Source organism: Marmota monax, unplaced genomic scaffold, assembly GCF_021218885.2.
Source record: "Marmota monax isolate L192 unplaced genomic scaffold, Marmota_monax_Labrador192_F-V1.1 WCK01_AAM20220418_F8-fsc00004, whole genome shotgun sequence".
Lineage (NCBI taxonomy): Eukaryota > Metazoa > Chordata > Mammalia > Rodentia > Sciuridae > Marmota > Marmota monax.
Window position 1 is genome coordinate 10,276,034 of NW_026692881.1, and position 17,483 is coordinate 10,293,516.

The window sequence follows — 17,483 nt, forward strand, 5'->3', positions numbered from 1 at the left end:
GGCTGCTATACCAGGATTACTTCTCTCTTCTCTGCTGTGTTGTTTTTTAAAGAATACTTTACACTTAGTAAAATATGCAAATTGATGAATTTTAGCCAATATAAAAACCTTTGTAAACATCAGCCAAATGAAGTTATGTACTATTTCTATCACCATCCCTGAAAGTCTTTAGTCCCTTTTCCAGTCCAGCGTTTCCTCCCAGAGGCAGTCTGATTTCTATTACCACAGACTCATTTTGCATGGTCTTGAAATTCCTATAAATGGGATTATAGATTTGGTGTCTGACTTTTTGACACATCAGTGCTTTGAGACTCTTCCATGTTGCATGTGTAAGAAATTCATTCTGTTTTAAAAGCTGAATAGCTATGCCACTGTATGAATACAACATAATTTGGTTTCCCATTCTTTTGAAGGGGATTTGTATTGTTTCTTGCATAAGGTTTTTGTTGTTGTTTGCAGTGTGGAGGGTAGAACCCAAGACTCTGGCTAGATGTGCAGTCTACTACTGAGCTACTTACCCAGCCCCTTAATCAAGTATTTTTGTGGGACAATATTTTTATGTTTATTAGAGAAATACTTAGAAGGAGAATGCTGAGTCATAAGATAGGTGTTACCTATCTTCAGACTACACTTTCCAGAGACTAAAGAAACTCATTTCTCCAGGTGCCTCCACAGGAAGAAACCATGTGATGGTCCCTAACCTCAACAACTGCCATAAACACAGCACTGAGTTCCACACTGTTGATTTCTGAATCTTTCCATGTAGGTGAAAAACCTCTGGCCTGGAGATAACTCGCTAGCACTCAGGGGCAGGTCATGCTCAGTTCTCTGCTGTTCTTGGCTTATCCCAGAGTAAATTCTAGAGTGAGGGGGGCCACCTCAAAAGCACCCTCTGGTGTAGGCCTGGCAAGTAATCTAAGCAGGTCAGGCAGGCTGGTGCTGACTGTGGAGGCTGGAAAGACCAGCTTTGCTCAGCAATATGGAATTTTGAATGTGAAATCTCCACAATTTTTTAATGTCAGAAACAAAATTTTAGCAGTGTGCGTTACAACATTTCCAGTTTGTGGCCTGCCTTTGGAGCATCTGAATGGAGCAAAAGAGTGACTTACTCAGCCTGAGATGAGGAGGAAACCCAGGAAAGTCTTTAGTCCTTTTCCAGTAATAAAGAGCTGGTATAGGCCCCCAGTCCCTGCCTGCCATCTTCAGCTGAGGTTTCCCCACATCCAGTTCAGCTGAACAGGCGTTGTCTGGGTGACACAGTGAATTTGACCCTCCCTGACCTTTCCCTTCCACCTGCCATCTGGCTGCTTTTAATGGCTATACTTCTCAGACAAAGAGCTGGCTGCTCACATTTCCTGGTTGTCTTCTGCTCCTCCAGGCCAGCAACACGGAGTGTCAGGGGTGGGGGGCCACTAACCACAAGACCTTCTAGTCCGAGTCTTTGGTCGGGTCCAGGAAATCCCCTCACCCTTGGAACAACTTCTTTGAAATGTGGATTCCTTGGCCTCCTCCACATATCCTACATCAGAGTATAAGAGAACATGTGTATTTTTAACAATCTCTCTAGAGTATTCTGGTGTATTACTGAAGTTTGAGAACTGCTGATGTAATCCAATCCTGACTTACTGATACAAAGGGCTCCCAGAGAGGGGAGTGACTTACCCCAGTTACATAATGGATTTGCAGGCGAGAGAGGAAGGCCCAAGCTCTCCAAGACAGTGATGGTTAGATCCCCTTCCATCATGGCTTGTGTGCCATTATTCTAGCAAAATTGCTTTTTCCAAGATCCCCAGTGCTTTCTTTTTCTAAGGCAAGTCTAGTTAGTGGCTTATTGGCCTAGTTCTCTTTTTTTCTTTATCTTCTATCCTGTGCTCTCTATTTTTGAGTCTAATGATATTTTGAATTTGAATGTTTGTGTAGGAAACAATAGGGTGGCATCTAGGGGGTCTACTACCTGCCAGTCTAGTAGTAACACCCATACAAGGTGAGACATCAGAACCAAGCAAAGATTTGCATGGAGTGCAGAAAGGATTGAGCCCTGGGGAGTGTTCCATGGCCCAGAAGAAGGTAGGGTCTCTTAGAGTTGAATTCACCTAGTGTCACCCACACCAACCAATCAGAGAAGGAATAGCATGGACCTAAAAGAATGAGTCAGTATCTGGTAATGGTCTGCTAGGCTCACTATATTGATTTAACCCCAAGATCCAGCACAGCTCCCGCTAAAACATTTTAACAGGTGTTACAGGTAAATTCCCTGCTACAGCTTGGATCTGGAATACCCTTAATTGCCCATGTATTAAAAGCTTATTTCCCAGAGTAGCAATATTTAGAGGTATGGAAATTTTTAAAAGGTAAGGCCTAGTGGAGATCTTTGGGTCACTGAAGGCATTCCCTTGAAGGGGCTTGCAGAACCCTGGTGTTTCTCTCTCCCTCCCCCTCACCCCCCTCGCTTTCTTGTTTTATCACTTTCTTTTTTTCACTTCTCAATCTCAAGGTGAATGGCTTTGTTCCATTGCATCCTCCCCATCATGAGGCCCAAAGCAGGAACCCATGGATTCATGAGCTGAAACCTCTGAAACTGAGCCAAAATAAATCTTTTTATAAGTTGATTACCTTAAGTGTTTGTTCTAGTGACTAAAATTGACTAACACACTTCCTGAAGAAATCTCACCCATTTTAGAGAATATGCCACACACTGATCTCATCACTCGATTCAGCAAATATTTAACAGATCCACAGCAGGCAAGGTGCCCTGTAGGCTCTGATGACAAAGAGTAGGGCAGAACCTGTCTTCAGCAGAGCCAAGGTCAGATCAGTGATAGCACAGTGAGATAAAGGCCCCAGCAGAAGTCACCCCAAGGCTAAGAGAGGACATACTTTCCAAACAAGACAATGCAAGTATGAATTGTTCCTAACTTATGCTGCAAGTAAATAATTAAGTGAAGCTTAAAAGAAAACACAACCTGTGTTATACAGGTCACTTTCTGATGACAAAGTCTGAAGTCTTAAGGGACGGGAAATAGCATTGGTCCAGATTCCAATTCGGTGAAAGGCATTCTCCCATATCCTAGTAACTCGACGTTGAGAACCAGATAGCCTCAAAGATGCTAAAAGGAAAGGTTTTTGGGGAGTGGGGGAGCCCGGAGATTGAACTCAGGGGCACGCAACCACTGAACCACATCCTCAGCCCTATTTTGTATTTATTTAAAGATAGGGTCACACTAAGGTGCTTAGCACCTCACTTTTGCTTAGGCTGGCTTTGAACTCGTGATCCTCCTGCCTCAGCCTCCCTTCTGGGATTACAGGCATGCACCACCGTGCCCAGCTAAAATCAAATTTTGAATGCCAAAGTTTTAGGAAATGGTAAATAAAGGTTAGAGGAAATGATAAATAAAGGTTTTCATGAAGAAGAAAAAACTTGGGAAAAAAAGCCAAATGCTGTTCGAATTCCAAATTATGCAGAACAGCGCGTGCCACTTTGCATGGGTGATGATAGTATCCACCCCACTTGATCTCTATCAAGTGGGGGTCAGTAGGGAAAGTGGATAATGGAGGATTAAGAAAAAAAAAACCTTGCAGAGTATATTATCTCCAATTTATAGAATTCAATTCTGTTAAATCAGTTTTACCCTGTGTGGTGTATATGCTGTAGTAATAATTTCTTCCCTTGAGCAAACTTTATGATAATGATTCTATATATTGCAGATCAGAAGGGAAGCACTCAATTTTTAAATGCTCTTTTTGTTTTATAACTTTGGTAACATCAGGGAAGCCTAGCACTGTAGAGAGAAAGCCACCTACCTAAGTGATTTTAAACAAGTCACTTAATCCCTCTGAACTTCAGTTTCCTGAACCCCCAAATTGGAATAGTAGTGCCTACCCCGGCTGTCATCTTAGAATGTTATGAATATCCAATGCAGTTTAATTTCAAGGGGTATTGTTTTCAGCGTATCATTTTTAGTGTCTTCATATGATTTGTGCCATTTTATTCTCATGATATGCTATATTGGAGTTTCTATAATTGTTCCATTATGCAGATGAGAAAGCTGTGTTTGGGGAGCTTAAGTCACTCGTTCAAAGTGCCATAAGCAGAAATAATGGCAGAGTCAGTATGTGAACCTGTGTGTATCTGCGTCTAGGGACTGAGCTATTAACCCTGCATTATACAACCACTCTTCCATCACCACAAACCCAGAAACAATGCCATAAATAATCCAGATGGGAAATACTGTCCAGGATTATTTTTATTTTTTCAGCAATAACTAACATGTGGATGAGGGTGGAGAAAACATGAGAGAAGAGAGTGAGATTCTCTGCCCCCAGGAACCTTTATTTTACTGGCCCATGGAAACCACATTCTTTATCCTCATTTGCAACTAGTATCAAGTATTCAAATGCAAATAACAGAAAAGACTCACACCATCAGAACATTTTTTAACGAAAGAGGGAATCAGACAATCCTACCTTAGATCAGCAGTTTCACAGTGTGAGGGCTCTGGGTGCTCATCTCTGATTCTGTTGGTCCTTTCTTCATGCTTACATCAGGGCTGCTACAGTCCCAAATACTAATAAATCTAATAAATTTGTCCTCAGAATCCAGAAGAAGACAGCTAACCAGGGTAATGGATGAGTACTGTTAAGGCTTTTTATCTTTTTAGTAGAAAGTTTACTTACTAGAAATGGTAATATTTGTGTAGAAACTCCACTCACTGACTAGAACTACACACATGATGTATTCAGGTGAGCCAGGCTTAACACATTATAGGTTTATTTCTTGCTTGCCTCACAGCCTCTTGTGGGCTGGTGGCCCTCTATCAACTTGTAGTTATGCCATCTGGAACATGTGGCTTCCAAGGGGAAGAGAGAGATGAAAGCGGTACACTCCAGACCAGAAGTGACACATCTCTGCTCTCATTCCTATTGGTCAGAACTTAGTCCCATGGCCCCCACCTTCTACAAAGGTGGCTGAGAAGAGCAACTTGCCCAGGAAAGGAAACAGTCTGATGAACACCTGATACCATGTGCCACCTATGGCCACCTTTAGGAGTCATGAAAGAAGGTGCTTGGGAATGGCTACTGGATGGGAATCTCTCTCCCTCCCCCAACTCATTTCTACCTGCTCCTCCATCAAACTAGGAAGCCTGGTTATACAACCAGGAAAATAAAAATGTGGCAGGGAAGGGGCTCCTCTGGGGTTCATGGCCTCTTATGCACTCTGTTGCCCCTTTCTCAATATTCTAGCCGCCTGCCACTTGCCTGTCACTCTCTCCCCTCTCCTCCCTACAGACAGTGAGCTTCTTACAGAGAAGGTGTGTTCCGGTCTCTCATCCCTAGGCTTTGTTTGGAACGTGGTAGGTCCTCAACAGATGATTTTAGACCAAATGAATGAGGGTCATTAAGAAATAATGATCTTTGACCATTTGTATCTAAGAAATGCCTGGCATTTTTTAGAATTTCCAGTAGAACATTGAGGAACGAGAATTATGATTCAACCTTTAAACAAACACGGCTGTAAACAAGACTGTAAAGCAGACCTCAGGAATGTGGTCGTAAATAAGGTCAATATTTGATTAGTGACATCAATCTAGGTAAAACATTAAGGAAGCTGACTTCTGGAAGTCCACTTAAAATACCTTAAAATGCCTAGCTTCACAATTTATAAAAACTACGTCCCTATAATTGAAAGTGTTAAGACTCCCTTATGTGTCCATAGAAGCCATCAATGTAATGGTGGCTGATACAGGGTTAAAAAAAGTGCACAGTAGTTAGAAATGTAATTAAGGAAGACAGATAAGGGAGGTGCATGCAGGTAGCACTTGTTGAGTTGGGATTTTCACTACCAGTATGGCTGAAATGTATGCTATGTAGGAAGATTTAAATGTCTAATAAGGTTTTTATTAAATAATGAGAGACTGTTCTGTCATTGAATTGATGTTATAGAAAAATATATAGTGCTATATAAAATGTTGCATTATAAGTAATGCAACATTACTTATAGAGAGAAAAAAAAAGCATGTTTTGAGAGAATATTATATTACCCTGTTTTTATTAAAGATATACACATGACCATTCATTACCAATGAAGAGGGGGAAAAAATTACAGTTCTGAAATTCTGATTTTATTTCAAAATGGTGGACTATTAGTAGCTTTTCTTTTATTTCACTTTTAAAAATATTTTTTAAATTGCTTGTAGTATATATTGCTTTTTTGGGGGGCAGGGGATAACCTCATGGGCACTCAGCCACTGAGCCACATTCCCAGTTCTATTTTGTATTTGATTTAGAGACAGGGTCTCACTGGGTGGTTTAGCATTTCGCTTTTGCTGAGGCTGGCTTTTGAACTCATGATCCTCCTGTCTCAGGCTCCCAAGCTGCTGGGATTACAGGCATGGGCCACCACACCCAGCAATGCATTGCTTTTGTAATGAATTGAAAAGAAAAATATGAAAGAGAATTAGGGAAAATGTAGAGAATTTTAAGATGATTTCAAAAAGCAAAAGAGGAAGTATGAGGGAGAAATAATATAAAACCTTATATTTGAATCTTCAAAGTGCTTTTAAATTCAAGGTCTAATTTAATTTCTACAACAACCTGGTGAAGGAGATTGGACAGGTGTTCTTTCTATTTTGCAAATGGAAAAAAGTGGGATCTGTAAGGTCAACCCAGCTATTTAAGGCAAGAGCCAGATCTCCTGAGTCATTCATGGACCTCAGATGGAATCACAGCAGACCCTGAAGTCACATCTGGCTTCAGTTTGGAAAGCCCACTGCCTGTGTTACTTCATCTCCTGGTGTGGCTCCCTGTTGCTTTAGCCCACCCAGAATCCCTTGCCCTGTCTTTTGGGTCTCAGAACTCAGATTTTTCTCTATGGAACCCGTCCTCCCTCAGTCTCAGTCCAGATTCCAGGCAAGTGTATGACCCCAGCCCTGCCAGCAAGGGCCATGCTTGGAAATTTTGCCAACAGTGTCAGCAAAGAGTTTGCTGAGTCGGGGAAGTAGGCAAGAATCACTGTGACTTCTTCACTTCCACCAGGGGAAGGGTATGCTGCCCGACACAAAGCCAATTCAGAGAAAAGGGTCAGAAGATGAAAATAGTGTCCAGCCAATTTTTTTTGGATATCTGGGTCCAGGTGTGCCAAAAGTAGGTCTGCCTCCTGGACTCGTTGCTTACTGTACATCTTTTTTCCCTTGGTTTTCCTCCCCTTTCTCCTCTTTTTCTTTTTTATTTTATTTGAGTCAAATTCCTGTTAGTTATAAACAAGACCCCTGACAATTATGCTTTCCAACCTCAGTTTTCTCACCTGTAAAATGAGAATAATAATAATGATGCTCACCACCTACACAGGATTGTGGTAGGACTTAATGGGTCAGTATGAGCACTTGCCACTTAGCAAGTGGTCAGTAAATGCTACCCATTATTTCTAAGAAACAATTTCATATTATCTCAAAGAAAAGAAGTGAAAAATATCCCCCATGCATAAAAATATAGAAAATAGGAGATTAGATTCCTATAGCACAAGCTATAAGAAAAGAGAAAGCACTGTTGGTGAGTTCATCAGGGAATCAAGATTCCAGAATTTATGGCAGAGGAGTCACCAACTCCACACCTTTTTCCCTCCCTCTCTATCACACATGCATGCAGGCATGGGTGTATGTACACACACACACACACACACACTCTAAATGGCAGGTGATGCTGGTGATACTTGACCCAAGGGAAAACGGAACTGCTTTGTTAGCAATTATTAGGAACTGCAGAAATTGAGAGAGGAGGAGAAAGGGAAAATAAAGTGGTTGGCAGGACAGAAATGCTGATTTTGCAATGCAGTTTGGGGAGAGGGAAAGTAAACTAGGAGAAAGTTAGCCGGAACTCAGAGCCTTGGTCCTGTGTGGGCTGGAAAAAGAGGACATGGTGTCTGCACTCAGGACACATTCAGTCAAGGCCGTTGTTGGGCCAGGAAATCTGATACTGCCAGGTTGGAGGGGCCTGAGGCTGAGCAAGACTCCTCCAAACACACACAGAAACAGACACACATATGCCCTGGATTAAACAGAAAAGGGCATTATATAATTCACAGGCTGTCCACAGGAGGCCCCAAGAATGGTCTCAGAGGTGTCCCAGCCTGACAGTGTCTACACACTAGGGAGGCTCCAGTGCACCCCCATTCTTGCTCCCCCACAGCACTGACACCATGCACAGCTTGCACCATTGGTACTGGGCCCTGGGTGCCAGAAACTCCATGATTGTGCCTTAAACCCTTGCCTAAACATGGGTTCTACACCCCCCAACTTCCTCAGATCCTCTCCTGTGAAGCCAAGACTGTTACAGTATGTCTGATGGGCTAAGTTTAAGGTGCAAGCCTTGCTGCAAGGGGGCTGGGAAGTTACTGTCAGCTTTGTACCTTGGGAAGGCAGGACCCAGGCTGCAGTTCAAATGGGCAATCATCAAGTATAATATACACCTCCACAATCACACTTCTACATTAGTGTGTTCGTATATGTGTGTGTGCGCGTGTGAAGTAAACACATGACCCACTGACCCATGTCTCACCATCCCCCTTCCAGGATGCTTTCATCCTTAAATATTCGAAGAACCATCTTTCAGGCTGTCATGGACAGCAGGAAGCCCAGTCCCCACCTTTGGGTGTCACTTGTCCTAAGTTCAGGCCACTGCTCCAAGCACCATCTGGCCCTTCTTCTTGTGGCCCTGCTCATTCAGGTTGGCATTGTGCCCCAGACATGGACTGGGTCCATTTCTCCATCTGGAAAAGGAAGAGCTGACACATGTTTTAGAGATCTAGCAGGCCCATGGGGAAGACGGCCCCTGGTGGGACAGAGTAGTTTGGCTCTGATTAGTCACTTCCTCTCCCTTAGGATTCAACTTTCTGTTTCACCTGAGGCTGTATTAAAGGTCTGTAGAATCCCTGGTTTCTGAGGACCCATTGAAGGACTAGGGGTATAGTTTGGCAGTAGAGTGCTTGTCTAGCATGTGTGAGGTCCTGGGATTAATCCCCAGCACCATGATACTAATAATCAGCTAGCCCACATAAATCACAGGGACAAATAATGTTTTAAGGCATGGGGTTTTGCTGGGCCTGGTGGTACATGCCTGTAATCTCAGTAATTTGGGAAGCTGAGGCAGAAGGATTAGAAATTCAAGGACAGTCTGGGCAACTTAGCAAGACTCAAAATATAAAAATAAGATTAAATGTGACTGGGGATGTAGGTCAGTAGTTGAGTGCCCCTGGGTGCCATCAACAGTAGCTCAAGGGACAGGAAAATAAATAATAAATAGAAATCATTGTGTTTTAGTCTAACCCCAGATAAAAATCCCATTTGGGGTGAGAGTTGAGAAACTGCTCCCAACGGGCTCCTAGCTCAGAAAAACTCAGGGAGCAAAATAAGGTAATGCCCCAGAGTTGTCCCTGTTCCACAATCCTAGGTAGCCATGCCTGTCAGTAGCCCCACAGACCTGGAAAAGAGGAGGCAAAACTGGTGGAGGGTGATGCTCTTCTTCCTCAGTTTTCCTGGATGTACACGTGCATGCTAGCTATTTCCATGGCCATGAAGCACTGTACCTGCCTCCACCCTCGGAGACTAACATTTCCTAATTCATTTCTGCATGTTACTCAGTGCTTGTCTGTTAAATGACCAGGTCCTCTGCATCCTGCTCTGAGTCCCCCAGGAGTAAGCTATGATCTCTTCCTGCCAGCCAGAACATTTCATCCGAAACCACTTTGGAATATTTGCTTTGTAGTCTCATATTTATCTATATTTGTAAGTGTGCCATTTGCCATGGTGCCCTCAACAACTAGCAGAGTGCCTGTTAGTGTTTTTGAGTGAAAAGGAAGGAAGGATGGATGAGTGGGGAAAGTGGGGAATGTGTGGGTGGAAGAACACCTGAACCTCCAGGGACAATGATTACAGTAGCCAAATGCCACCAGGGGGCAGTGTAGAGAAGCTTTTTCAAGGCCTTCCTACACTTCCCCAGACCCTGATTGGCAGATCTTTCAGAGCTTATGAGCTTATTTTGTTTGAAATTTTCATTTGTGAGGAAAATGGATTCTGTATATCCCCAGCTTCCTCATATCCCCTCCAAAGGCGCACAGCTCCTGAGCTGATCCTTGACGCTCTACTACAGTTACCCCACTGCCCTGGGGTCTGAGGGTCCCAATGCAGCCAAGTCTCTGGTGGCTGCCCATTGGCCACTGGCTGGTGCACATAGATAGCATAGAAGAGATGGACCACTGAGTGCTCCCTTCTGGGCAGAAGCAAGGCCTGATCACTGGATGTCTTCCCAGCGCCTCACAGGGTCCCAGCAGCCTTAGTGGTTAGGACCTTCCCATGACATGTCTCCTCTCCTTTGGGACCCCTATCATTTGAGCTCGTACTTCCTAGGAAAGATTCAGAACATGTTCCCCAACAAATTATCCCAAAATTTATATCTCCTGCGTACTGTTCATCTGGCCCTACTTTTTAATTTCCACTGTCTTTGGGGGGAGAATGGGGGAGGGAATGCTGGTATGGTGGTGGCTCTCCCCCTCCCCTTCTTGTCCCTGTCTGTCCTCATAGCAGCATCCTGAGGGCCATGCCGTTCATGGCAGACAGACATCTGGCGGGTACACATAACTGCAAATTTTCCTTTTTGTTCATTCATCTGCTTAACTCTATTCAAATATTAAAAATGTTTTTAAGCACCTGCTGTGTGTCAAATGCTAAACAATTAACACAATCTTACATTTATGAAGCTCTTCCTACACTAAAGTCCTGACATTTGTTATATTATCTTTACATAGGTTTGGAGGTAGGTACACTGATTCCCATTTTATAGATAAAGAAACAGAAAACTGGGGATATGGTGTCCTTGCACAGAGCAGCAGCACTAGTAAGCCACAGAACAAGGAATTCCACCAAAGAGCTGCCACTCACATGACAAGGCCCTTTCACAAATGTCCTCTGTTAGGCTTGTGGCTCAGGATTCTTCTCCTTCATCTGCACCTTCATAGGTAACAACAGAGTGATACAGCACATAACCCCAAGAGTCCAAGGGATGAGCAAGAAGGCAGAGAACCACGCCCCCAGGCCTGGGTTGCTGGTCCCTTAAATGCATTATAGCTGAGACTCCTGGAGTGGAATTCCAGAATGTTCTATCTAGCTCAATTCTGCAGCTGCAGCATCACCATAAAGTTGCAGTTCAGGAATGAGCCCCTCCAAAGTCACTGAGTTGAGAGGCAAGAGCCTGAGTCACTTGCTTTGGGCCTGACAAGCCATGTGAGCTGGACCATCTATCCCAGCCATGCTCAACTCTAACACTGCTTCACCTATAAAATGGCAGACTCTGAATTCAGGAGGAGGTAACAGCATGAATGTGAAAGGGTTTTAAAGTTCTGAAGTCTTTTTGTATAAATATATGTGTCTTATTAGCACCATGTGCCAGGCTGTTGTGCCTTGACTGAGTTCTCCTGGAGGCTACAAGCACAGATTAGAATCAGTTTTTCTATTATAAATCTCAATGACTGTCAAGGTGTCAACCTCCCTTCCTCCCTCCCTCCTCATTCCTTCCCTTCCCCCTTCCCTCCATCTCTTTCCCTTTCTTTTTCCTTCCTTTCTCTTTCTCTCCTTCCTTCCTTTTTCCCCCTTAATAATTTCCATGAACACTTGTCCCAAAAGTAAAAGTTTAACAAAAAGTCAGGACATAATCTTGCAATTAAAAGTGGATGTGGGGCTGGGTATAGTGGTGTATGCCTGTAATCCCTGCAGCTCAGAAGGCTAAGGCAGGAGGAGTGTGAGTTCAAAGCCAGCCTCAGCAACTTAGTGAGGCACTTAGCAACTCAGCAAGACCCTGTCTCTAAATAAAATATAAAACAGGGCTGGGGATGTGGATCAGTGGTTGAGGATCCCTAGGTTCAAACTCCAGTACCAAAAAAAAAAAAAAAGTGGATGTGGGGTAGGCATTCAGTTGCACCAAGATGAAACTGAATATCTCCTTCCCAGCCACTGGCTGCCAGAAACTCATCGAAGTGGATGATAAACGCAACTTCATACTTTTTATGAGAAGTGTATGGCCACAGAAGTTACTGCTGATGCTCAGGGTGAATAATGGAAGGGTTATGTGGTTCAAAGTCAGCAGAAGCAACAAACAAGTTTTCTCCATGAAGCAGGGTGTCTTGACCCATGGCCGTGTTCACCTGCTACTGAGTAAGGGGCATGCCTGTTATAGACCAAGGCGAACTGGAGAGAGAAAGCAAAAATCTGTTCAAAGTTGCATTTTGGATGCCAATCTGAGCATTCTCAACTTGGTTATTGTGAGGAAAAAAAAAAAAAGGAGAGAAAGCTATTCCTGTGCTTACAGATACTACTGGGGCTTATTGGCTGGGACTCCAAAGAGCTCGTGGGACCCTCAAACTTTTCAATATTTCTGAGGGAGATGATTCCACCAATATGTGGTCAGAAAACACTTAAACAAGGAAGGTAAAAAATCCAGGACCAAAGAGCCAAAGAAGATTCAGCATCTTGTTACTCCATGTGCCCTACAACACAAGCTCAGGCATATTGCTCTGAAGAAACAGCAGCAGAATATGCCAAACTTTTGGCCAAGAGAATGAAAGAAGCCAAAGAAAAATGCCAAGAACAGATGGCCTAGAGACGCAGGCTGTCCCCTCTGAAAATGTCTACTTCTGAGTCCAGTCAAAAATAAAAATTTTTAAGAGCAACAAATAAGATCAGACCTTGAAAAAAACCAAAAGTGGCTATGATGATTAGCCTTGGGAAAAACTACATGGTCTCTACCTTTCTCATTTTACTTTAGACCAGAGGAAAGTGAAGCAAGCCTAAGCTGACATCTGGGAACCACTGCTGGAGGGTTTGTATGTTTGCACCTGTTTCCTCCCACTTTGCCGCCAAGCCCTGGGCAGTAAGAGATAGGCTAAATATGTCATGGGACAGTTATGTGCATCTAGGAAACTGAAAGATGAAATAGAAAGATAAAATATATTGGAGAAAAATATTTTTAAATTCTTATGTCTTAGTCCATTTTTTGTTGCTATAACAAAATACCTGAGATCAGGTGATTAAAAGAATAGAGGTTAATTTAGCTCACAGTTCTGGGCACTAACATCTTTTAAGGGCCTACTTTTTAAAATTTTACATCATAACATGGTGGAGGGTATCACATGGCGAGATAAAACAAGTGTCTACTGTGGGGGTCTCTTCCTCTTTTTATGAATTCATAGCAGCCATTGTGGAAGCCCAAATTTAGGCCTCCCCAAAGGCCACACCTCCTACTACCATCAACATATAAATTTGGAGAAATGGACCAAAAATTCATCTAAAACACAAACTTTCAAAGGTTACACTCAACCATAACAGCCCAATTCAAAATAATGTATGCACCATGACCCCCATTTTGTAAAATGCCCATAAGTCCCAGATACACAGAAAAAACACTGGATGTTTAATACAACACAATCCCACAAGGTTATTTCTACATGGAAGAATGATGGGTAAATTTATTTTTTTTCTGAGTTACTTCTTACATTTTGTAATCAGAAACAGAATAGATAAAAAAAGCCAAGGGGAAAAAAACCCCAAGAAATGGCGTAATACCGTGCAAGACCTTGGCCAGTGGTCTCCTTGGGACTTGCAGAATTTCAGTGACGCCACATCTTGGGCTGCAGAAGGCATTGCTAGGCTTGTGCTAGCGTCACTCACCTACTATCTTCACATTGCTAGGGCTGGGCCCGGTGCCTGGTGGCATGCAGTACGTGCTCAGATGGTGCGTGTTGAGTGATCCGCTTTCCTGACTAGGCCAGCCACTGTGACTCCTGGCCAAGAGGAGCCTACAGAGAAACACTGCCACTTCAGTGGAAGACCATGCTGACACCACTTTCCTTTCTGAGTTAAAAACCTACCACCACCACCACCACCCCTCATATTTCCAGGACAGTCAATTTTAATGAGTCTGCCTCAACATGAGAGTACTTTATAAAGAAAAGAGCTTTTAAGCTCAGTTTTGGAGACTGAAAGTCCAACATCAGGTGGTCCCATCTGTTCAACCTCTGGTGAGGGCCTCATGGAAGATGGGATCACAATGGCAGAAGAGTGTGGAAGAGATCATGTAGTGAGACGGGAGGCCAGAGGCATTCAGGGCCAGGCTTGCTCTTTTTACAACAACTCACTCTCACAGGAACTAAACAGGGTTCTTTCTCAGGGCAGCACCCCCAGTTACCTGCTTATCTCCCAATAGGTAGGTATAGTATAGGTTCACCACTTTAAAAGTTAAATGTTCATGTTATCAACTTTGAGGTTCACTGGGTAATATTTTATAATATCGGGAGGCACTTCTGGTTTCACTCTGGGGGATTGTTACAGGTATCCAGTGGATGCTGCTGAATACCCTGCAGAGCACAGGACAGCACCCCCAGACAAACAGTTGTTCAGAGCAGGACATGGTGATGCTTGCATATAGTCCCAACTACTTGGGAGACGGAGGCAGGGAAGATCTTGAATCCAAGGCCAGTCTGGGTAACATAGTGAGAACCTGTTTCTTATTAAAAAAAAAAAAAAAACAACAAAACAAAACAAAAAAAAAAAAACCTGTCTAACTCACAATGTTGAGAAACCCTATACTCTAGAGACAAGACTTTATCTCTTACTGCTTACTGTGTTGTGGTTTCACATCTAGAAGCAAAAGCTAGATTTGTTATCATTTTTCCCATAGAGGTTTCCACACTGCCTCTGTAAACCCCTTAACCTGCCAGGTCAGGCTCAGCTTTGTGATGTGACGTGGTTCCAGTTTTCACATCTGCAATCCTTCTTCATCCCCAGAGCTAAACACTGTCACGAGGGTAGACCGACCTCACAAGTTCCTCTGAGACTAGACAGCGGAGGGCTGAGCCTTCATTGTGAAAGTCGTATTTATCACTCATGGTCATTAATTCCTATTACTGTGCTCCTTTGCCTCCTCCACTCTTAGATAAAACCATAGAAACAGAGACGAGGACCCGCCAAGTGTAAATATGGACAGTCTGGTTTGTGAGCGAAAGGGAAGGCCAGCGTTTCAGTTCCTTTTCATATTCAAAACTAAACAGGATCTATCCCGGCAGAATGCCAAGGATACTCATCTCTCTGTAAAGATTTTAAGTCCCCCCCTCCTGCTTCTGCTTCCCCATCTCCTCAAGACTCCTGGACCCCATTGCCCTGAGTTTTCATAGAGGAGTAGCCTTCTCAGCCAGGCCAGAGTGGCATGAAGTAGGTTCCTTCTTGAACTCTGGGAAAGGATCCTTGTGTCCCTTCCTCAAGGAGCCCAAGAGGTCCCTGGTAGACAAGGCTCTGAGCCCCAGACCAAGGAAATAGCATGTGCTCCCCAAGATGGTAAGGCTTGGGCAAGGCTGCTCGGTGTGCCTCGAGCTGGAGACTTGTCTCCTGTCCACATCATTCCTAACAGCCAAAGAGCAGTAGTCCAGGTAGAAGCGGGAACATGAAAAGGCTAATGCCATGCTGGACAAGTAAGTGGTCAGCTGCCTGTTTGTGATTTATTCACACATGGCAGGGTTCACGCAGTGTCTGCCTTAAACAAGATCTGGAGGAGGAGTCATAGCTAGAACATGCAAAACTTTGTGTAAGTGTTTTTTAAAAGTGCCTACTCCAAGCAGACCAGTTAGGAGGAGGCGCCCCTTCCTTGGGGTTGATGCAGCTGAGGCATTGGGTTTGGCACTGCCTGGCCAAGGGCCCCTGTGCATCTCCCACTGAGGCAACCTCACTGGCCTGGGAATTCTCTCAAGCTCGTTGTTTCTAGAATATTGCCCTAAAGAGATGAAGAAAGGAGAGCAAGGGCCAGCTCTTTAGCAACTATGTGGACCAATATTTCCTCACACCAAACAGCCAGACCTGACCACTGTGGATGGAGACCTAGTGTGACTGTCACCCAGGCAAAAAAAAAGTAGGGAAGCCAGTCCTAAAGGGGCCCCTGCTGCCCTGAGAAGGTCTTCAGAGTCAATAAATCAAGCAAGGATCAGTCCCTACTTCTAAAAGTGACTCTAGGACAGAAGGAACAGTGAGGAGCAGGCGACTTGACAGGATGGGTGGGGAAGATAAATCAGTAACAATAGTGACATTAGTAATAATACTAATAGCAGTCAATCATTTAGGTGGTAAATATTCCAGACACTATTTTAAGGACTCACTTGTATTAACTCATTCAATGTTTACTAAATCCCAAAAGGTACGATGGTGGTTACAAAACATGGCTGCAAAAATATTTTTGATACTCCCCTCTTCAAAAGATGGCACCTAATTTAAGAAAGAAAATGGCTAAAACTTTCATTGCATGAAATATGTATAATATAATTGATTCTTGATTATCACACTAATTAACAGAATGGACTTTCAAATGAACTACATGAAATTAAAAAAATCTATCCTGGAGTTGGCGGGGAGTAGAGTCTAATTTTCCTCCTTTGGCCTGTGGAGAGACTTACTGGGGTTCTGCTAGTGAATAGAATGTTAGGAGCAGAAGTGATGTCATGTGGCTTCAAAGACTAGGTCATAAAAAGGATGCAGCTTCTGTCTGGCTCTTTCTTTGTTATTATTTGTTTGGAGGGGAGGCAACCACCATGTCATGAGGATACTGACTAGTGTAATGATAGAGAAGGCCTTCTATCAGACACCTCACCCTAGCTATCTATTCTAGGGAAACTTCTTTCTGTTTCTATGTCAATCAACCTGTGATAATATAATCAATCAATAGCTGTCTATTGCTCTCTATCTCTGTCTCTCTTGCTGCCCAGCTCATCTTTCCCTCACACAAAAACTAATATCCCTTGACCTCAATCAGACATTTGTCAAAGCCCTGAGTTTCCTTTATTTCAATCTGCTTTTCAACGTGGACCTAGTCAAGGTTCAAGCTGAGCACATCCCACTGACACACAATCTGCTCCTAAGGTTAGAAGTCACATTATCAACTCAGACCTACATGACAGTGATACGCAGACACACAAATAACACCTCTCCCCCAGTCAGCACTTTAGACTAACACATCCAGCCCCACACAGAGACAACTGCAAGACATGGCTACTGGGAGAGGGCAAGGCATATGGCAAAGGGGAGAGGGGGTGAGGTCATAGGTGCTGAGAGTGTTCTAGGAGGGGAAGTATTCACTGGGTCTTGGGCCACAGCACACTTTACATTCTCTAACCAGCTCATCTACTAGAACAGAAAATTAGACAGCAGTGATATGGTGGGGGTAGGTACAGGAGCAGGTGACCTGGCAGGTGACCAGGGGCCACCTTAGACAAGTCACTCTTGCTGGGCCTCAGTTCCCTCATCTGTAACAAAACTGGATTGCCCACTGCTCCACATACTAGGTGTCTGAGGCACTTTCACAGCTTACTTATGCAACTGACAGTCTTGGAATATATCTTCCACATCAAGTTTATTCAAAGATTTGAAGGGCCACCCTTTCTACAAGAAAATGTTTTATATCAT